Raw genomic sequence first — 22,013 nt, 5'->3', positions numbered from 1 at the left:
ACTCCGACTCTGGGCTTGCCCCTGACTTCACTGTCCATATACAGTTAGGTCCAGAATTATTTGGACAGTGGCACAAGTTTTGGGATTTTAGCTGTTTACAAAAACATATTGAATATACAATTATATAATCAATATGTGATTAACCCCTTTAGGACACAGCCTGTTTTGGCCTTCAGGACACAGCCTATTTTTTCAAATCTGACATGTGTCACTTTATGTGGTAATAACTCGGGAATGCTTTTACCTATCCAAGCGATTCTGAGATTGTTTTCTCGTGACATATTGTACTTTATGTTAGTGAAAAAATTTGGTCGATAAATTCAATATTTATTTGTGAAAAACTTCAAATTTTAGCAAAAATTTGCAAAAATTAGCATTTTTCTAAATTTAAATGTATTTGCTTGTGAAACAGATAGTAATACCACACAAAATAGTTACTAGTTACCATTTCCTATATGTCTACTTTATGTTTGCATCATTTTTTTTCACATACTTTTATTTTTCTAGGACGTTACGAGGCTTAGAACTTTAGCAGCAATTTCTCATATTTTCAATAAAATTTCAAAAGGCTATTTTTTCAGGGACCAGTTCAGTTCTGAAGTGGCTTTGAGGGCCTTATATATTAGAAAGTCCCCATAAATCACCCCATTTTGAAAACTGTACCCCTCAAGGTATTCAAAACCACATTCAGAAAGTATTTTAACCCTTTAGGCGTTTCACAGGAATTAAGGCAAAGTAGAGGTGAAATTTACAAATTTCATTTTTTTTGCCGAAATTCATTTGTAATAAAAAAAAATCTGTAACACAGAAGGTTTTACCAGGGAAACACAACTCAATATTTATTGCCCAGATTCTGCAGATTTTAGAAATATACAACATGTGGCCCTAGTGTCCTAATGGACTGAAACACAGGCCTCAGAAGCAAAGGAGCAGCTAGTGGATTTCGGGGCCTCCTTTTTTTAGGAATATATTTTAGGCACCATGTCAGGTGTGAGGAGGTCTTGTGGTACCTAAACAGCCGAAACCCCCCCAAAGTGACCACATTTTGGAAACTACACCCCTCAAGGCATTTTTCTAGGGGTATAGTTAGCATTTTGACCCCACAGTTTTTTTGCAGAATTTAGTGGAATTAGTCTGTGAAGATGAAAATCATCTATTTTTCTGTGAAAACATAGAATTTTTTCATTTTTACATGGAATAAAGGAGAAAAAGCACCCCAAAATTTGTAAAGCAATTTCTCCCGATTACGGCAATACCCCATATGTGGTCGTAAACTGATGTTTGGACCCACAGCAGGGCTCAGAAGGGAGGGAGCGCCTTTTGGATTTTGGAGCGCAGATTTTGCTGGATTGGTTTTCAGTGCCATGTCGGGTTTGCAACGCCCCAGAGGGACCAAAACAGTGGAAACCCCCCAAAAGTCACCCTATTTTGGAATCTACACCCCTCAAGGAATTTTTCTAGGGGTATAGTGAGCATTTTGGCCCCTCAGGATCTTTTTTAGAGCTAGGGTGACCAAAAAACAGCGATTTTGGCGCTTTAAATTCTTTATTTATTACAGCGTTCACCGTGCGCAATAAATTACGTTTTAATTTATTCTGCCGGTCGGTACGATTACGCCGATACCATATGTGTATAGTTTTTTTTAAAAGTTTTGCAGCGTTTGCACAATAAAATGAAGTTTCTATAAAATTATTTATTTTCTGGGACACGCTATTCTGAGCCGTAACTTTTTTATTTTTTCGTCAAAAAAGCTGTGGGAGGTCTTGTTTTTTGCGGGACGGGTTGTAGTTTTTATTGGTACCATTTTGGGGTAAATGCAACTTTTTGATCACTTTTTATTCTATATCTTGGGAGGGGTGGTGACCAAAAAATAGCGATGCTGACAGTTTTCAGTTTATTTTGTTTGCGGCGTTCACCGTGCGGAAAAATTAACATTATAGTTTCATAGATTGGGTCGTTACGAACGCGGCGATACCAAATATGTGTACTTTTTTTTAAAGTTTTCATTTTTTCCCTATAATAAATGACTTATTATAGGAAAACAAAACCTTTTATTTTTACACTTTTATAAAACATTTTTATTAACTTTTTTTTACTTTTTACACTTTATATTTTTGTTTATTAACTTTTCTTTTACTTTTTGCACTTTATTTTTTTGACCTGCAGCTCTGATCGCTGCTAGAATACATTACACTACCTAGGTAGTGTAATGTATTCCAACTGTCAGTGTGACGTCACAGTCACTCTGACAGTTGGTCTACGAGGATCAGCAGAGGCTGATCCTCATAGGCTGACATACATGGCAGACCCGGGGGCCGTTGTCTGGCCCCCAGGTGCCATCACAAGCATCAGAAGCCCCCACTATTGCATGGGGGCTGCTGATGCGCTACAAACCCGCTACATGCGGAGATCGCAATCGAGCCCCGCATGTAACGGGTTACTTGCCGAAATCAGCGGCGATGAGCCGCTGATCGGCAACACTGGAGAGTGTCAGCTGTCGGGGACAGCTGATCTCCAAGTTCCCGATGCACACTGTCGCCGACAGTGTGCATCGGGAACGGCACAGTGACTTTCTGTCACTCTGACAGGAAGCCTATCAGGACCAGCCGAAGGTTGGTCCTGATGGGCTTCTGTCCATGGCAGACCCGGAAGCCATTGTTTGGCTTCCGTTTGCCATACTAACTATCGGCAGACCCCGCGATTTCGGACGGGGGTCTGCCGATATGTTAGAAACCCCTAAAATTCGGCGATTGCACCCGATCGCCGAATTTAAGGGGTTAATGCGCCGAAATCAGCGGCAAAGGACCGCTGGCCGGCAAGAGGGGAGTGTCAGCTGTTGGCGACCGCTGACCTCCTGGTTCCCGGTGCACACTGTCGCCGACAGTGTGCACCGGGATTAACTCAGTAACTGTACGTCCTCGTGCGGGAAGTAACTTCCCGCAACGACGGACAGTTACGTCCAGGTGCGGGTAGGGGTTAAAGTGCAGACTCTCGGCTTTAATTATGAGGATATTTACATCCTAATTTGAGGAAGGGTTTAGGAATTACAGCTCTTTAACTCCTTAATGCTCCATGACGAATATATTCGTCATGGAGCAGCGTTACTTAATGCTCGATGATGAATATATTCGTCATGGCATAAAACCGTCACCGTGTGTTAGTGCAAGGTGACAGAGCTGTCAGCTGCCACAGACAATGATAGCAGTCCCGGGTCGGCGATCGCTCTGATTGGTCCATGAATTTTCACGGACCAATCAGAGCAATGTCCTATTTAAACGAGGCGGTGAGAGAATGGGGGCTGTAATTCCCCGCTGTCAGAGATAGCAGAGGAGCACAGCCAGCCGGCCGGCCCAGGACCAATGAGAGAAGTGTTGGGTTGGCGATCGCTTGGATTGGTCCGTGAAAAATCAGAGCAATCAGAGCAATGTTGCTCCTGGTTGTACTATTAGGTCATGATGACCTAATAGTACCTTGACGGGAGGAACTGCCATTCCGGTGCATACAGGAGCTGTGACAATTGCTGTCTCATACAGCAGTTGCCGCAGCTCCTTCAGCAGGGACCGATCGCGGTGGTCCCTGCTGATTAACCCCTTAGATGCCGCGTTCAATAGCGATCGCTGCTTCTAGGGGGTAAAACACCATCGACGTCCCGTGACATGATGGTTGCTATTGCAACCGGAGGCCTAACAATGGCCTCCGGCTATGCCATCTATGGAAGTCTAGTGGGTCCTCACAATGTCAGGACCCACTATACTTGCTGTCAGTGAGTAGCTGACAGCTCTAGTACACTGCACTACGCACGTAGTGCAGTGTATTCAAATTGTGGTCAGACCTTCCTGCCCTCAAGTGGGACAAAAAACAAAAGTAAAAAGAAGTTGTATAAAAAAATAAAAGTTAAATATAAAAGTAAAAATCCCCCTTTTTCCCTTATCAGTCTTTATTATTAAAAAAATAAAAAAATAAACTCTACATAATTGGTATCGTCACGTCTGTAACGGCCTGAACTACAAAACTATTATTTATCCTGCACGGTGAAACTGTAAAAGAAAACAACATTAAACCATATCAGAATCACAATTTGTTGGTCACTTCACCTCCCAAAAAATTGAATAAAAAGAGATCAAAAAATCGAATGTACTCAAAAAAGATATTGATCGAAACTACGCAAAAAACAAGCCCTCACATGGCTTTCTTGATGGAAAAAATAAAAAAAATATGGCTCTTAGAATATGGCAACACAAAAAGTAAATGATTTTTTTATAAAAAGTATTTTATTGTGAAAACGCACTAAGACATAAAAAAAAACTATAAACATATGGTATCGCCATAATCGTATCGCCATGCACAATAAAGTGAATATGAAATTTATAGCGCGCGGTGAACACTGTAAAAAAAAGGGGTAAAAAACAATAGTAAAATTTCTGTCTTTATTAGTCATCACGCCTCTTCAAAAATAGAATAAAAACTGATCAAAAAGTCGCATGCACCCCATGAAAACTACAATGAATTCCTCAAGGGGTCTAGTTTCCAAAATGGGGTCACTTTTAAGGGGTTTCCCCTGTACCGGTACCTTAGAAGCTCTGCAAATGCAACATGGCGCCCAGAAACCAATCCAGCAAAATCTACATGCCAAATAGCGCTCCTGCCTTTCTGAGCTCTACCGTTTGTCCAACCAGCAGTTTATGACCACATATGGGGTATTGCCGTAATCGGAAGAAATTGCTTTTTAAATGTTGGGGTGCTTTTTCCCCTTTATTCCTTATAAAAACTAATTCATTCCACAAAATGCAGCAAATCCCTTCTGGGGTCTAAATGCTCACTATACCCCTCGATAAATTCCTTGAGGGGTGTAGTTTGCCAAATGGGTCACTTTTGGGGGGTTTACATGGTTTTGGCACCACAAAACCTCTTAAAACCTGACATGGTGCCTAAAATATATTCTAATAATAAGGAGGCCTCAAAATCCACTAGGTGCTCCTTTGCATCTGAGGCCAGTGCTTCAGTCCATTAGCACACTAGGGCCACATGTTGGATATTTGTAAAAACTGCAGATCTGGGTAATAAATATTGAGTTGCTTTTCTATGGTAAAACATTCTGCTTTACAGAAAAAAATAGAATAAAAATGATTTTCTGCATAAAAAATGAAATTTGTAAATTTCTACCAAATTTTACCACTAACATAAAGTCCAATGTGTCACGAGAAAAAAATCTCAGAATCGCTTGGATAGGTATAAGCATTCCAGAGTTATAAGGGAGACATGTCAGATTTGAAAAATGGGCTCGGAGCCTTAAGGCCAAAACTAGGCTGCGTTACTAGGGGGTTAATATGTAGCTGCCTGTTTTTCAACGGACCAAAGGTAATTGGACAATTTTCTCAAAAGATATGTAATGGGCTGCATGGGCTATTCCCTCGTAATCCATCATCAATTTAAAGGTAAATAGATCTGGAGTTTATTCCAAGTGTTGAATTTGCATTTGGAAGCTGTTGCTGTGAACCCACAACATGAGGTGAAAGTTGCTCAAAAAAATGAATAAATCCATCAGAGAGAGAGCACAAATGTTAGGAACAGTTTGGTACATTTTTGAAAAAAAAGAGTGCACTGGTGATGTCGTGAACTCCAAAAGGCCTGGACGTCCATAGGTAACAACAGTCGTGGATGTTCGCAGAATCCTTTCCATGGTGAAGAAAATCTACTTCACAACATCTACCCAAGTGAAGAACACTCTCCTGGAAGTAGGTGTATCAGTATCTAAGTCTACCATAAAGAGAAGACTTGATGAGAGCAAATACAGAGGGTTCAGCCACAAGGTGCAAACCATTAATCAGCCTCAAATATAGAAAGGCCAGATTAGACTTTGTCAAACAACATCTAAAGAAGCCAGCCCAGTTCTGGAACAGCATTCTTTGGACAGATGAAACTAAAATCAACCTGTACCAGAATGATTGGAGGAAGAAAGTATGGAGAAGGATTGGAATGGCTCATGATCCAAAGCACACCACATCCTCTGTAAAACATGGTGGAGGCAGTGTGATAGTATGGGCAAGCATGGCTGCCAAAGGCACTGTGTCACTAGTGTTTATGGATGATGTGACTGAAGACAGAAGCAGCCGGATGAATTCTGAAGTGTTCAGGGATATACTTTCTGCTCAGATTCAACCAAATGCAGCAAGGTTGATTGGACATCGCTTCACAGTACAAATGGACAATGACCCAAAACATACTGCGAAAGCAACCCAGGAGTTATTTAAGGCAAAGAAGTGGAATACTCGGCAATGGTCAAGTCAATCACCAGATCTCAACCCGAAGGAGCATGCATTTCACTTGATTAAGACAAAACTTAAGGCAGAGAGACCCACAAACAAACTGAAGACAGCTGCAGCAAAGGCCTGGCAAAGCATCACAAAGGAGGAAACCCAGCAATTCCTAAACGTTTCACCGGATATTTTTGTTCAACCCCTTGAATTAAACCTGAAAGTCTACTCTTCAATTGCATCCCAGTTGTTTCATTTCAAATCCAATGTGGTGGCATGAAGAGCCCAAATCATGAAGTTTGTGTCACTGTCCAAATTATTCAGAACCTAACTGTATGGACAGTGATGTCAGGAGCAGAGTTGGAGTCCTAGAAAGAGCGCTACTAGCACTCTGCCCAGGACTTTAGCTCAGGGTGGCCCCTGACATCACTTTCCGGTCCAGGAGGATCCCCTGACGTCACTGTGGACAGTGGCGTCAGGGGCTACTCCAGCAGAGGAATCCGCGGCCTAAGCGTGATCAACGCTCTGGCTGGGGATTCCACTTCTAGAGGGAGCCTCAATGGAGCTATCCACAGGGAGGTTGTGTGTCTGCGTGCATGTGTGTTTGCGCAAATGCGTGTGTGTGTGTGTGTGTCACTATCTATAGGGTGTGTGTGTGTGTGTGTGTGTGTGTCTCTATCTATAGAGGGCACTGTGACATTATTTACAGAGAGCACTATGGCATTATTCACAGAGGGCACTGTGGTATTATCTACAGAGGGCACTGTGGCATTATCTAGGGGTGTGGCATTATCTACAGAGGTTAGTAAGCAGGAAAGAGGGATGTTGGAAAAGGGAAAAGAGGGCAAGAAGTTGAGATATTGAATCTCTTATTAAAAGACCGGCTGTGGTAATAATAGATTACCAAATAGGGATAGGGTAAGCGGTCCCTTATGGAACACCCTATAACAAGTGGGAATGGAGAGGGATAGTGAATTGAAATAAGTCTGAATTGAATATTGTGTATTCTAACAGCAACAAATAGTATATTACCGTGAAAGCAAGTGCTGGAGTGAATAATGGCAACACAGTTACAAACATTGAGCAACTGTGAATGTGTCAAGTCAGATTTCCTTAGAAGACGCACTGCGAGTGTAAAGTAAACACGCACACTTGTGTCTTATAGGAGAATGTTGTTGCTCTTTGCATGAGGCTTGAACATAGCCGTGATTAGTGGGTTAAACTAATGACTGGCACAAGAAACGTGAAACAGAAACTGCTGCATTTAAGGTTAAACTATTTGAAATTTTCAAGTATGGTTATCAGTGTCAACCTTATTTTTTAAGCATAAATCACAGTGAGCAAATGAAGAAGCAAACCAAAAGTGCAGCAATATTGTAAGTTGCTCTCACTTGTTTATAGTGGAAGCAAACTTCTAAAGCTTGCGTGTCAAGCAGAGGTCATCACAGCAATCATGTGAGGGGAGCGGTGATTTTGTATGCCGCTCTCGCCCCACACTGTCACTGCAGGCGGGCATGCAAGTGCAACCCAATATACACTGCACCGTTTTCACAGAGTAGTGTAACTTCTCGATAGTCTGTTAAAATTGCTCCGCTATGTGAACGCTGTATTTAAGCAGAGCGGGGCAAATAAAGTTCAAGGCTATGAGCATGTATCACTTATCCGTTGATTAAGCTGTCCCTAATCTACAGCCAGGTTTGTCCCAACACGCGTTTCGCTGACGTCAGTCAGCTTCTTCTGGGGGCAAGGACGCTCGATTTTTGACGTCTTTTAAAGCCGGTTGTGATTGACTGTTTACTTGACCAATCACCAGTAGGCTACAAAGTAACATTGTTTTACAAGATACTTCTTCATGGTAATAGTATAGTGCATAGATAGTTTGAGCAAAGTTTATGAAGACCAAGGAACTGCATTTGAACATATAGCACATTATGCATCAACGTAGTTTAGAGGAGAACATATCTTGTAACTAACAAATATATTGTTTTTCAATCTCAAACAAGGATATAAAATGAATCCTCTCCTACTTAAAAAATATTTTCTTAGCGAATATTAAATGTTTCAAACAAATTGGAATGTTATCCCAAATATTAGCAGATCCATATCAATTTTAATATTTTTTTTATTTTTTTTAAAGTTTTCTTTATTAACTTTTTCTCAAAATACAAATGTACAAAAGTGCAAAATTGCACACAAAAACATACATAGCATACTGACCAACCACACTAGTTGGCAATAACAATCATCAGAGAAAGATACAGCTACAATGCAAAAACCAACGTGAAAACTTAACGGATCACAGGTGCATATAAGTGTATTGTACAGAAAACAGGACCAACATTTGCCGTTATTATTGCCAAAACAGACAAGACAGACAACCAGTCACACTTCATTCATACCTGTCAATCAGACAGCAGTGTCCGAAATCTCCATCCACCTAGCCCATATCTTCCCGAATTTGTCGTGACACCCTCTGCTAATGTATAACTTCTGATATAATGGTATATATTTATTTACCAATTGCAACCAATGCTCTAGACTAGGACACACCGTGGCCTTCCATTCCATAATCATAATCTTCCGCGCACAGAACAAAAAAAATCGGAAAAATATTTTGTCATAATAGCCTTGTACTAACTCATTCATAATGCCCAAGAGGCACACCTGAGGGAAGAGAACACGGGGAAACTCAAAGTTATCATGCAGAGACTCTACAACCCTTGACCAGAATAGTGAAATCCTAGGTCAGGACCACACACAGTGAAGGTACGTGCCAACATCCGACTGACACCTAAAACAGCTGTCCGACCCATAGGCCCCAATTCTCTGAAGTATAACAGGAGTATAGTAAATTCTGTGTAGAAACGGCGATTGTATTAAAAAATCTCGAGAACTAACCACCGAATCAAAGAAGGAAAGCTCTACCTCCTTCCACTCCTCCTCAGACAAATCAGGGATATCTCTCTTCCACCCCAGGAACGCCCTATCAAAGGGACGTTTTGCAGAGGACAGCAACAAGGCACACGTCTGAGTAAGGGTCTTAGGAAGGTCTGGGGTGTCGAGCAGGTCCTCCAATCCGGAAAATCACAAAGCTGGCGTGACAGATCCAAACTGAGCTGAGCAGGCATGTCTCAACTGGAGATAATGATAAAAAGCCTTCCTCGAGACCTCTCCTCTAGTTCAGAAAAGGAGACAAACCCACTATCCACAGAGTATATTTGGCCTAAAAATCAAACCCCTACCCCAGCCCACATTATCGATTCCGGCAGCGACACCAGGTGAGGCAGCCAAGGATTGTTCCATAACGGAGTCCTAGGGGAAACAGAAGAATCCGCAGTATCTTTTAGTAAGAACTGTGCCCTCTTCCAGGCACTCGCAATAATTTTTAATGGTAATGGCGCCCGACACGAAGATTTAAACCTATATAAGAGGTTGGTAAGACTCTCATAGGAAGTTATGAGTGCTCCAGCCAGCGCCGTGGCCGCATTACTTAAGTCAATGTCAATTCACCAGTAAGCCAATACCAGCTGCGAAGCCAAATAATATAGGTAAAGGTTGGGCGCCGCCACCCCCCCCACACTCCTTGGGGCCTGCAGAAGACTAAGACTAAACCGGGGTGTGCCCCCTTGCCAGTAGAACCCACGTAGAATCCCATCCAGGTCGCAAAAAAATTGTTTGGGCAAAATAACCGGACAAATATGTAGGAGGTAAAGAAATTAAAGTGGCTCTGTCACCAGATTTTGCAGCCCCTATCTGCTAATGCAGCAGATAGGCGCTGCAATGTAGATTACAGTAACGTTTTTTTTTTTAAAAAACGAGCATTTTTGGCCAAGTTATGACCATTTTCGTATTTATGCAAATGAGGCTTGCAAAAGTACAACTGGGCGTGTAGAAAAGTAAAAGTACAACTGGGCGTGTATTATGTGCGTACATCGGGGTGTGTTTACTACTTTTACTAGCTGGGCGTTGTGTATAGAAGTGTCATCCACTTCTCTTCAGAACGCCCAGCTTCTGGCAGTGCAGCACTGTGACGTCACTCACAGGTCCTGCATCGTGTCGGCACCAGAGGCTACACTTGATTCTGCAGCAGCATCAGCATTTGCAGGTAAGTAGCTACATCGACTTACCTGCAAACGCCGATGCTGCTGCAGAATCATCTGTAGCCTCTGGTGCCGACACGATGCAGGACCTGTGAGTGACGTCACAGTGCTGCACTGCCAGAAGCTGGGCGTTCTGAAGAGAAGTGGATGACACTTCTATACACAACGCCCAGCTAGTAAAAGTAGTAAACACGCCCCGATGTACGCACACAATACACGCCCAGTTGTACTTTTACTTTTCAACACGCCCAGTTGTACTTTTGCAAGCCTCATTTGCATAAATACGAAAATGGTCATAACTTGGCCAAAAATGCTCGTTTTTAAAAAATAAAAACGTTACTGTAATCTACATTGCAGCGCCTATCTGCTGCAATAGCAGATAGGGGTTGCAAAATCTGGTGACAGAGCCTCTTTAAGGCAGATATATCATTTTAAAAAGGTTTATCCTACCATATAAGGAGAGGGGAAGGTTCCTCCAAGTGATCAATTTTAATTTTTATATATTTATTTATGTATTTTAGTTCTTTATTTCTATATTGTTTATATATTTATATTTTTTATGTACTTTATATTTTATCAATTTTTATTGTGGCATATTTTCATTTTTATTACTTTTATTCATATTTTTACTTCATTTCATATATTTTTTTATATTTTATTTTAATTAATTTTAATATTTAATTAAGTGATATCAATTTTTATATCAAATACAAATGGGTTAGCCAAAAACATAAAATTAATGTTAATCCTCAAAACTTATATACAATGTCAGCCAACAGTCTTTGTAACTTTTCTTTTGGTCCGTAACTTCAATGGACTATAGGAAACATCCGAAGTTGAAGAACTCATTTAGTCCGTTAGGAGCAACTAATTTAATTTGGTAAATCCATTTACTTTCTTCTCTGAGTAGGAGATTGTCCCAATCTCTTCCTCTGATTCCTGTGGACATATGACAGATGGCCCATCCAGTCAAATTCTTAATATTTAAATTATGTTTAAATTAAAATATCGTTCTGTAGGGGTTGACTAAAAGGGTTTATTTTTCTTTTTTGCCTCTTGTGCCATAGACAGACACCCGGCGGGTGCAACACAGCAGATGCAGCAGAGAGCACAACACGACTCCAACACTTAAAGGCACAGGGGCAGGTACCAGGGGATACAGGGTACAGGCAGCAGGATGGGGAAAGACTGGGAACTGGAAAACACTTAGGAGACCATTTGCAAAGACAAACTAAGGTAACACAACAACGCTCAGGTAATGAATGGAAGGGCAGAGCCCTTTTTATAGTCCCGAGAAATTCTGGGCTCATTTACAGATATTCTGCATGTGCACATACTGGCCCTTTAAGACCGGGCACGCGCGGGCTCGCGCACCCTGCGGGAGCCAGTGCCGCGATGCAGAAGTGAGTTCCGGCGTCTCCCAGGAGGGAGATGCCGCCCGGCAGTCACTCCTCCATGGTCGCGGCCGTCAGAGGGTAAGTCAGGACGACAGTATGCAGCCATAGAGGTTACAGTATCCCCCCTCTTATGCCCCCTCTTCTTGGGGCCAGAGCGGAAGAGAAACTTCTTCACGAGGGCAGGAGTATTCATGTCCTCCACTGGCTCCCAGGACTTCTCCTCTGGACCAAATCCCCTCCAATCCACAAAATAAAAAGTCCTTCCTCCTACTCTTTTGGTGTCCAAGATCTCCTTCACCTCGAATGTCTCTGACGAACCGCTAGGGGACATTGCGGGACTAGGAGTCTTGGTGTAGCCGTTCAGGACCACAGGCTTCAGCAGTGAGACGTGAAAGGAGTTTGGGATCTTGAGGGTGGGAAGCAGTCGAAGCTTGTAGAAGACAGGGTTGATCTGCAGCAGGATTTCGAAGGGTCCAAGGAACTTGGGAGCAAACTTGCAAGACGGCACCCTCAGCCGGATATTCTTAGAAGACGCCCAGACCTTAGTGTCTGGAAGAAACTGGGGAGGCTCTCATCTTCTAGCGTCTGCCTTTCTTTTCATGTGGTTGACCGTCAGCAGAATAGAAGTTCGGGTCTGCTGCCAGATTTGTAGAAAGTCCCGGAATGTAGAGTCAGCTGCAGGCACATGGGACGTAGTGTAAACAGGGAGAGACTTTCGTGGGCCATATACATTGTTGGCCGTAGACAATGAAGAATGGGCCGGAGGCGGTGGACTCACTAGTGTGGTTGTTGTAGGAGAACTCAGCCCAAGCAAGCAGCTGCACCCAGTCATCATGCTGCCTGGAGATTAAGTGTCATAGATAGTTCTCCATAATATGATTAATTCTCTCAACTTGACCATTCGACTGGGGATGATAGGCTGAGGAAAAGTGCAACTTCAAACCGAGGAGTGCGCAGAGAGCTCTCCAGAACTTTGAGGTGAACTGAACCCACCGATCCGACACAATATGCAGAGGCAAGCCATGCAGATGAAAGATGTGTTGGATGAAGAGATTAGCCAGTCGGGAAGCAGAAGGTAATGCCGATCAGTGGAACAAAATGAGCCATCCTGGAGAATCGGTCCACCACCACCCAGACCGTATTGCATCCAGCAGAGGGAGGCAGGTCCGTGACAAAGTCCATAGCAATATGTTGCCAGGGGGCATCGGGCACAGGCAGTGGCTGGAGCAGGCCAGCTGGTTTGGAGTGGTCAACTTTATTTTATGTGCACACTGTGCAGGAGGAGACAAAGTCTGTGCAGCGTGGGCCACCAGAACTGACGGGCAATCAGGTCTCAGGTCTTATGGGCACCCGCGTGACATGCCAGTTTGTAACTGTGTCCCCAGCGGAGGATTCCTCTTCTGTCGGCCAGACGCACTAAAGTACTCCCCGGAGGAATGTCTCTAACTTGCAGAGGGTGGACAGGGATAATGCAGGATGAATGAATGATATTCTGTGGGGACTCCATAGTGTCCTCCGTCTCGAATGACCTGAACAAGGCATCGGCCCTCACATTCTTGTCGGTAGGGCGGTAGTGGAGCTCAAATTGAAACCGAGCAAAGACCAGCAACCACCTGGCCTGACCGGGGTTCAGACGCTGGGTCATCTGGAAATAGTTAAGGGTCTTGTGGTTCATGAATATTAGGATTGGATGAGCTGTGCCCTCTAGTAGGAGTCACGTAGGGTTCGTGGACCCACAGGGCCGTACCGCCTTGGCGGTATGACAGCTGGCCAACAGGGCGCAGGTCAGAGTCTATAGTTCATATAGGGTAGCTGTGGCAGCTCGGACAGTAGCAAGGCAGGCTTGGCTGGGACTAGGCAGCAGGTAGACGTCAGGCATGGAGTAGCAGGAAAGGCGTGGTATACAGCACAGCACGGCTACAGTTCAGCACGGCACTATATCAGGATACAGGAACAGGGAACACTGGGAGCAGGACACACTAGGGGGCCATTATCAAGACAAATTTAGGATACGACAACAACGCTCAGGCATGGGAGGATGGGGCTGGGACCTTCTTATAGCCCAGGGTGCTCTGGGAGCAATCATCTCAATCTCCCACATGCGTGCGCTTTGGCTTCTTAAGTCCAGACTGAGCTCGCGAGCGCACCCTGGTGGTCACTGTGGAACAGGACGGCCGTATGTGCAGATATCTCTGGAGAGAAGGGCGTCGACTGGATGGAAGGACGTTACAGTCGACGGACGTTACAGTAGGTGTCTCTACTCCTGCAGAGCCAGCTTGATGGCCAGTAACTCCCGATCCCCAATCGAGTAGTTGCGCTCTGTGGGAGAAAAAAGCTTGGAGTAGTAGCCACATACCACTGTCTTGCCTTTGGAGCGTCTCTGGAACAGAAGTGCGCCAGCACCAACAGAGGAGGCATCCACCTCCAACAAAAACTGTAGAGACACATCAGGATGATGGAGGATTCAGGCTGATGTGAAGGCCTTCATTAGGCTCTTGAAAGCGGCCTCTGCTTCTGGAGTCCACACCTTAGCGTTCATGCCCTTTTTGGTGAGGGTAGAGATAGAGGCTGTCAATAAGGAGAAGTTGGGGATGAACAGCCGGTAGAAGTTGGCGAATCCCAAGAAGCACTGTATGGCCCTTAAGCCTTGAGGACGTGGCCATTCCAGAACAGCCTTTACCTTTTCAGGATCCATTTTGAGACCTTGATCAAATATGATGTAGCCCAGGAAGGGTAGAAACTTTCTCTCGAACACGCACTTCTCCAGCTTGGCATATAGGCGTTCCTCCCTCAATCGAAGCAAAACTTGGCGGACATGTCTTTGATGAGTCGCTGGATCTGGGGAAAAAAATCAAAATGTCATTGAGATACACCACAACACAGACATAGAGGAGATCACAGAAGATCTCATTCACGAACTCTTGGAAGACCGCGGGAGCGTTACACAGGCCGAAGGACATAACGAGGTATTTGTAGAGCCCACCTCTCGTCTTCCATTCGTCACCCCGACGAATCCGGATTAAATTGTAGGCCCCCCGCAGGTCTAGTTTGGGAAAAAATTTTGCTCCCCATATGCGATCAAACAGTTCTGAAATCAAAGGCAACGGGTATCTGTTCTTTCCCGTGATCTGGTTGAGGCCCCGGTAGTCAATGCAGGGTCGGAGAGATCCATCCTTCTTTTCAATAAAGAAAACCCAGCCCTGGATGAGGATTTACGTATGAAGCCCATCTCTAAATTCTTCATGATATAGGCAGACATAGACTGGATTTCAGGTAAGGAGAGAGGGTAAACTCTACCGCGGGAAGGAGGCGAATGAGGAATCAAGTCATAAGGAAAAACATATGCTCCGGTGTGGAAGAAACACCTCTGCCTCCTTTTTACTGAAGAAATCTGAGAACTGAGAGTATCAAGGCTGCAACCCTGCCAATGACTGATGCGGAGGAGCCTGAACCGGATGGATAAGCCCCAGGCAGCGGTTGAGGCACTTGGGGCCCCACTGTAGGGCCTCTCCAGAGTTCCAATCCAGGACTGGGGCGTGCAGACGGAGCCAAGGCAAACCCAGCAGCACAGGGTTGACGGCCCTGGGCGGGACAAAAAAGGAGATAAGCTCGGAATGAAGGGCTCCCACTTGACACCTCTGCGGTTTGGTCAAAGACAATATTGGGACAGGCAGCAGCAGTCAATTTACTGAGGCAACAATCAACGGCCTCTCCAAAAGGGTTGTTGGCAAGTGAAGGCGAGCCACTAGGTCTCTGGGAATAAAATTGGCTGCAGAGTCAGAGTCCAGATCGGCAGAGGCCAGTTGGGTCCTCTCACCAGTGACAATAGTCACAGGGATAGACAGCTTGGAAGAAAGTTCTCTGTTAAATGCTGTGTCGCCCAGGGTTGTCTCCCCGACCAATCCTAGGTGTTGGAGTTTTTTCGCTTCTGGGGACACAGGCGCATAACATGGCCTCTGAGGCCGCAATATAGACAAAGTCCAGAATTGCACTGTTTCTCCTCGACAGATAGTTTAAGTCGATCCACCTGCATAGGTACATCAGATGGGGCAACAGATGAGGACAAGAGGGGTTGCTGTAAGTTGGGAGCCAACCTAGGATGTCTTCTCTCTCGTCTAACCTCTTGGGATCTTTCCCTGAACCTCATATCAACCCGTTTAGCATGTAAAACGAGGTCATCCAAGGTAGGTGGTAGATCACGGACAGCCAGTTTGTCTTTCATTTCAGATAACAGTCCATGCCAGAAGGAAGCTACCAATGCCTCGTTGTTCCAGGACAGCTCACCTGCCAGGATCCGGAACTAGATGGTGTACTCAGTAGGTTCAGTAGGGAGGTAGCTGCCGGCGAGACTCATCCGGGCTCCTCAAACACAGTGCGTAATAACCGCAGGAACCCCTGGAAGTCACGAGTCTCAGGTCCCTGTCATTCCCAGATAGGATTCGCCAACGCCAGGGCCTTGCCAGTAAGCAGGGAAACAATGAAGGTGATTCTGGCACTATCCGAAGGAAATGCTCTGGCATGCAAGGTGAAGTGAATATGACACTGGTTGAGAAATCTCCTGCATGCGCTTCCATCTCCGTTAAAGAAAGGCAGTAGCGGCAGTGAGAACCGGGGATCAGAACTGGTGCTGACAGGCATGGTAGCAGGAGGATCATCTGGAGAAACTGGATCAGGAGCAGAGGCGGAAGCAGCTAGCGCCCCTAGCTATTGTGCCATGGTGTTTACTGCCACAAGGAGTTGATCCTGTCGTGTTCGCAGGTCCTGCAGATCCGCTTGCATGGCTTGAGAAGGTGACAGGCCCTTGGATTGACCAGTGGGGTCCATGGCCTGGGTGTACTGTCATGGCACGGGGTGTGGACCCACTGGGCCATACCGCATAGCGGGATAGCCGCTGCCCAAACAGGTATAGGCAATGTCTATAGTTCTGGAAAGGGTACCTGAGGCAACTTAGACAGTAGCGGTGGTTTCAGGCTGAGATGAGGCCCCCGGCAGTAGACAGACACCTGGCGGGTGCAACACAGCAGATGGAGCAGAGAGCACAACACGACTCCAACACTTCAAGTCACAGGGGCATGGTAGCACGGGATACAGGGTACAGGCAGCAGGAACGGGAAACACTGGGAACTGGAAAACACTTAAGAGACCATTTGCAAAGACAAACTAAGGTAACACAACAATGCTCGGGCAATAAATGGAAGGGCAGAGCCCTTTCTATAGTCCAGAGGCATTCTGGGCTAATTTGCAGATATTCAATGCAACTGTACGTCCGGGTGGCCAGTGTCTTAGCGCACGGGGACGTACAGTTACTGCGCAGTTCCCGGTGCACACTGTCGGCAATAGTGTACACCGGGAACCAGAAGGCCAGCTGTCCCTGACAGCTGATACTTCACTGTATGCCGATCAGTGGCTTATTTCCGCTGATTTCGGCACTTAACCCCTTAATTGCTGTGATTGCACTCGCCACATTTTAGGGGTTTCTAGCACATCGGCAAACCTCACAATGAAATTGTGAGGTTTGCAGATGGCTAGCATGGCGACCGGAGACCAAGTAATGGCCTCCGCGTCTGCTATGTACGGAAGCCTATCAGGACCAGCCTCCTGATAGACTTCCTGTCAGAGTGACAGGACGTCACTGCCATTCGCGATGCCCACTGTCGGTGACAGTGTCTGTGATAGCGTGCTTTGGGAACCGGGACGTCAGCTGTCCCTGACAGCTGACACTCCACTGTTGCCGATCAGCGGCTGTTTGCCCTGATTTCGGCAATTAACCCGTTAAATGCGGAGCTCGATTGCGATCTCTGCATGTAGGGGGTTTGTAGCACATCAGCAGCCCCCATGCAATCGTGGGGGCTGCTGATGCTTGTGATGGCACCCGGGGGCCAGACAACGGCCTCCGGGTCTGCCATGTATGCCATGTATGCCGGAGGCTGGTCCTCATAGACTAACTGTCAGAGTGACTGTGACTGACAGATGGAATACATTACACTACCTAGGTAGTGTAATGTATTCTAGCAGCGATCAGAGCTGCAGGATAAAAAAGAAAGTGTAAAAAGTAAAGAAAAAAGTAAAAAAAAGTTAATAAAAATGTTTTACAAAAGTGTAAAAATAAAAGATTTTTTTTCCCTATAATAAGTCTCTTAAAATAGGAAAAAAATGAAAACGTTAAAAAACAGTACACATATTTGGTATACCCGCGTTCATAACGACCCAATCTATAAAATAGTGTAGATAATGTTATTTTTACCGCACGGTGAACGCCGCAAAAAAACTAAAAACAATGCCAGAATCACTATTTTTGGTCACCACCCCTCATAAAATATAGAATAAAAAGTGATCAAAAAGTCGCATGTACCCCAAAATAGTACCAATAAAAACTAGATCCCGTCCCGCAAAAAAACAAGCCCTTACACCGCTTTTTTGACTGAAAAAAAAAAAAGTTACGGCTCTAAGAATATGGTGACACAGAAAAAAAAAGTGATTTTATTGTGCAAATGTTGCAAAACATAAAAAAACGATATACATATGGTATCGCCGTAATCGTAATGACCCGCAGAATAAAGTAAAATTGTCATTTATAGTGCATTATGAACGCCGTAAGAAATAAAGAATTTAAACCGCCAAAATCACTGTTTTTTGGTCACCAAAGCTCTAAATAAAATGTAATAAAAAGTGATCAAAAATTTGTATGTACCAATAAATGGTATCAATAAAAACTACAGCTCGTCCTGCCAAAAATAAGCCCTCACACCGCTCAATTCATGGAAAAATAAAAAAGTTATGGCATTTGGAAGGCGTGGAGTGAAAAACTAAAATGGAAAAGCAAAAAAGGATCAGTCCTGCAAAGGTTAATTAATTTCTATTAAAAAATAAATTATTACCACATGTGGGGTATTGCCATACTCGGGAGAGATTGCGTTACAAATTTACGGTGACTTTTTCTCCTTTATCTCTTGTGAAAATGAAAAAAATCAACATTTTAGTGGACAAAAATGTTTATATTCATTTTCACGGCTTAATTCTACTAAATTCTGCAAAAACCTGTGTGGTATAAATGCTTACTATACCCCTAGAAAAATTCCTTGAGGGGTGTAGTTTCCCAAATGGGGTAACTGTTGGGGTGTTTCCACTGTTTTGTTCCCTCCAGGGCATTGTAATCGCGACATGGCACTAAAAACCAATCCAGCAAAATCTGCGCTCCAAAATCCAAATTGCGCTCCCTCCCTTATGAGCCCTGCTGTGGGTCCAAACAGCAGTTTATTACTACATATGGGGTATTTCCGTAATCGGGAGAAATTGCTTTACAAATGTTGGGGTGCATTTTCTTCTTTATTCCTTTTCCGAAAAAAAGTCGATTTTCATTTTCATAGACTAACTCCAATAAATATAGCAAAATACCTGTGGGGTCAAAATGCTAACTATACCCCTAGATAAATTCCTTGAGGAGTCTAGTTTCCAAAATTTGGTCACTTTTGGGGGGTTTCCACTGTTTTGGCACCACAATACCTCTTCAAATACGACATGGTGCCTAAAATATAATCTAAAAATAAGCAGGCCCCAGGGCGTGGCCAGGCACTGATGTGAGCGGTCGCACGGAACTTCGGCTCTGACTCGAGACCCCTATTATTCATCCTGCGGAGGAATTACTGTGGCCACCATTCCTTACCACTTGCGTAGGAAGGGTAAGAGACCCACGAGGAGCAAAATGGGACCGTCAAAAGCGACAGGAGCCGCGGAGAAGTTGAAGGAGTTTGCCCGGGGTGCGGTCCAAGATGGCGCCCACGGCGAGTCCTCACAGCATGAAGCGGAGGGGCCGGCAAAAGTTTCTGGAGGGCAGACGGAGTCACTCCCTGTGGCTGAGGTGACAGCACAGCCTGGACTGACATTGCAGCAAGTATCGGAGACGCTGCTGGTGGTGATATTGGAGACCAAGACCTCGGTCACTACAAAAATAGAGGAGGTTAAGGTGGATGTGGGTCTCCTGAGGCAGGACTTGCACAACTTGAGGGACCGGGTCGCACACGCTGAAACCAGGTTGTCGGATCTGGAGTACCGCACAGCTAATATACCCCACACACTTCGGGACCTTTCTGGCAAGGTGGATTTATGGCGCCAGAAAGCACATGATTTGGAGAACAGGCCGAGGAGGAACAACCTCCGCATCATAGGCCTACCAGAACGAGCAGAAGGAGCTCGCCCGGATGAGTTTACAGAGAAATGGCTGAGGGATCTGTTTCCAGATACCGAGTTTTCACAGGCATTTGCGGTGGAACGAGTGCATAGGTTTCCGGTGAGGCCGCCACCCCCAGGAGCGAATCCTCGACCATTCTTGGCGAGATTGTTAAATTGTAAGGACCGGGATCTGGTCCTGCAGGCTGCCAGACGCAAGGGGGCGATTAAAGTGGATAACGTCACTGTGTCGATTTTCCCCGATTTCTCTCCGGAGCTACAACGCCAACGCGCATAGTTTGTGATGGTTAAAAGAAAGCTGCGAGACCGACAAATTCCATATTCTATGGCGTATCCGACCCGCCTGAGAGTCGTCGATGGAGATCGTGCGGTTTTTTTCGCCAACCCTGAGGAGGCGGAAGAATGGTTGCTGAGGAATAAGAAGTCGCCTAGAAGATGAAGAGTTTCTTGGGGACTTAAACACAGGAATGGTGAATATGGATCCTGAACGGACATTAGATGTTTTACATGTGGGGGGATGGCATTTATGGGGGAGACAAGGTTTAAGCTTTCCTTTCATAATGCTTTATCTTTCTGGCGTTGACATATACTTATAAGGGGTTTCCGGAGTTCAGAATGGTTCCAGATTATATATTACTCTTGTAAGGATATGTGATTGTAATAGGCTGCTGAAGTTTTATTAGGGGGATTCTGATCAACGTGTTGTTGTTCTTCTAATGCTGTGGCACAGTAAAGCACATTATAGGGGGGAATCTGTTGGAGTACGCAGGCTGATTTGTGAATTCACTGTGTATATTCCTTAGCGGTGGAAGCTACCCCTTTCATATATAGTCTATAGCTCTTGAGCTCCTGTTGAGCTCCTGATGGCAAACTGAGTTTTTATGTGGGTCATGTTTTCGATCTCTGTTTTACAGTATGTCAGACGACGAGTACCTTACATTTTGAGAGCTGCATATCCGGGACTGGTACTATCTAGTGGGAGGGGGAGGTGGGAGAGGGAAGGGCTGATATCGATATACTGTATAGAGAGTTTTCTAAGTATGGCGTCACTTAAGTTCTTGTCCTGGAATGTGAGGGGCATGGGGACTCCAAGGAAACGGAATATGATTTTCTCTGTGCTTAAGGAAGTGAACCCACATATAATTTGTCTTCAGGAGACGCATTTGACAGCAGACACAGTACAGTTTTTATGTAAGCCCTGGATTCAGTGGAGTAGACACTTTGTTAGAACATCTGCCTCTAGAGGGGTATCTCTATTAATACATAGAACTCTTAGGTGGGAAGTGTTGCATACCAGACTCGATCCTGAGGGGAGATACGTATTCGTGCACGCCAACATTAATTCCACACCTTATGTCGTAATGGGAATATATAACCCACCGCCAGGGTCTCTGGCGCTGATTAGGGAAGCGGTTTCCTTTGTTTCTGCATATCAAGAAGCCAGAGTGCTCCTCCTAGGAGACCTGAACCTTATAATGGATCAGTCAATTGATCGGTTTCTGATGAGGGGAGAGGGTGATGCGAGACAAGGTGCCTCCCCGTTGGCTTCACTAATGGATAGGTTGGTTAGACTTATGGAGAGTTAGTCATATGGGACTTCGCAAATTCACATGTCACACACCACAGTTTGATGCATTGTCTCGTATAGATTATATTTTTGGTACGCCCTCTGTCTATAACTCTATGGAAAGCATTGAACATCTCCCCAGAGCGATTTCTGATCACAGTCCGATACTCCTTCAACTGTTACTACCGGAGGTGGGCAGGAGGGGGGCCATTAAAATTCACCTGTTTTGGCTCCAATTAATCAAACCAAATGATAGGATCCCAGATCAGCTTGATGTCTTTCTTGAAGCACATAGGCAGGAGCAGAATGGGTTGCTACGATGGGATACGCTGAAAGCGTATTTGAGAGGCTGCCTGAAATCATTAATATCATTTGTAAAGCGCTCCTCAGCTCAAAGGGAAAGGGATTTGGCGGGAAGGTGTGGAGAATTGGAGGCCGCGTTTGTGGGTGATCCCTCCCCACAAAACAAGGAGGCTTGGCTCTCGGTGGGGAGAGATTATCTGCTGGT

This window comes from Rhinoderma darwinii, chromosome 3 (assembly GCF_050947455.1).
Source record: "Rhinoderma darwinii isolate aRhiDar2 chromosome 3, aRhiDar2.hap1, whole genome shotgun sequence".
NCBI classification, from domain to species: Eukaryota; Metazoa; Chordata; class Amphibia; order Anura; family Rhinodermatidae; genus Rhinoderma; species Rhinoderma darwinii.
Note: the sequence above shows the minus strand (reverse complement) of the source record.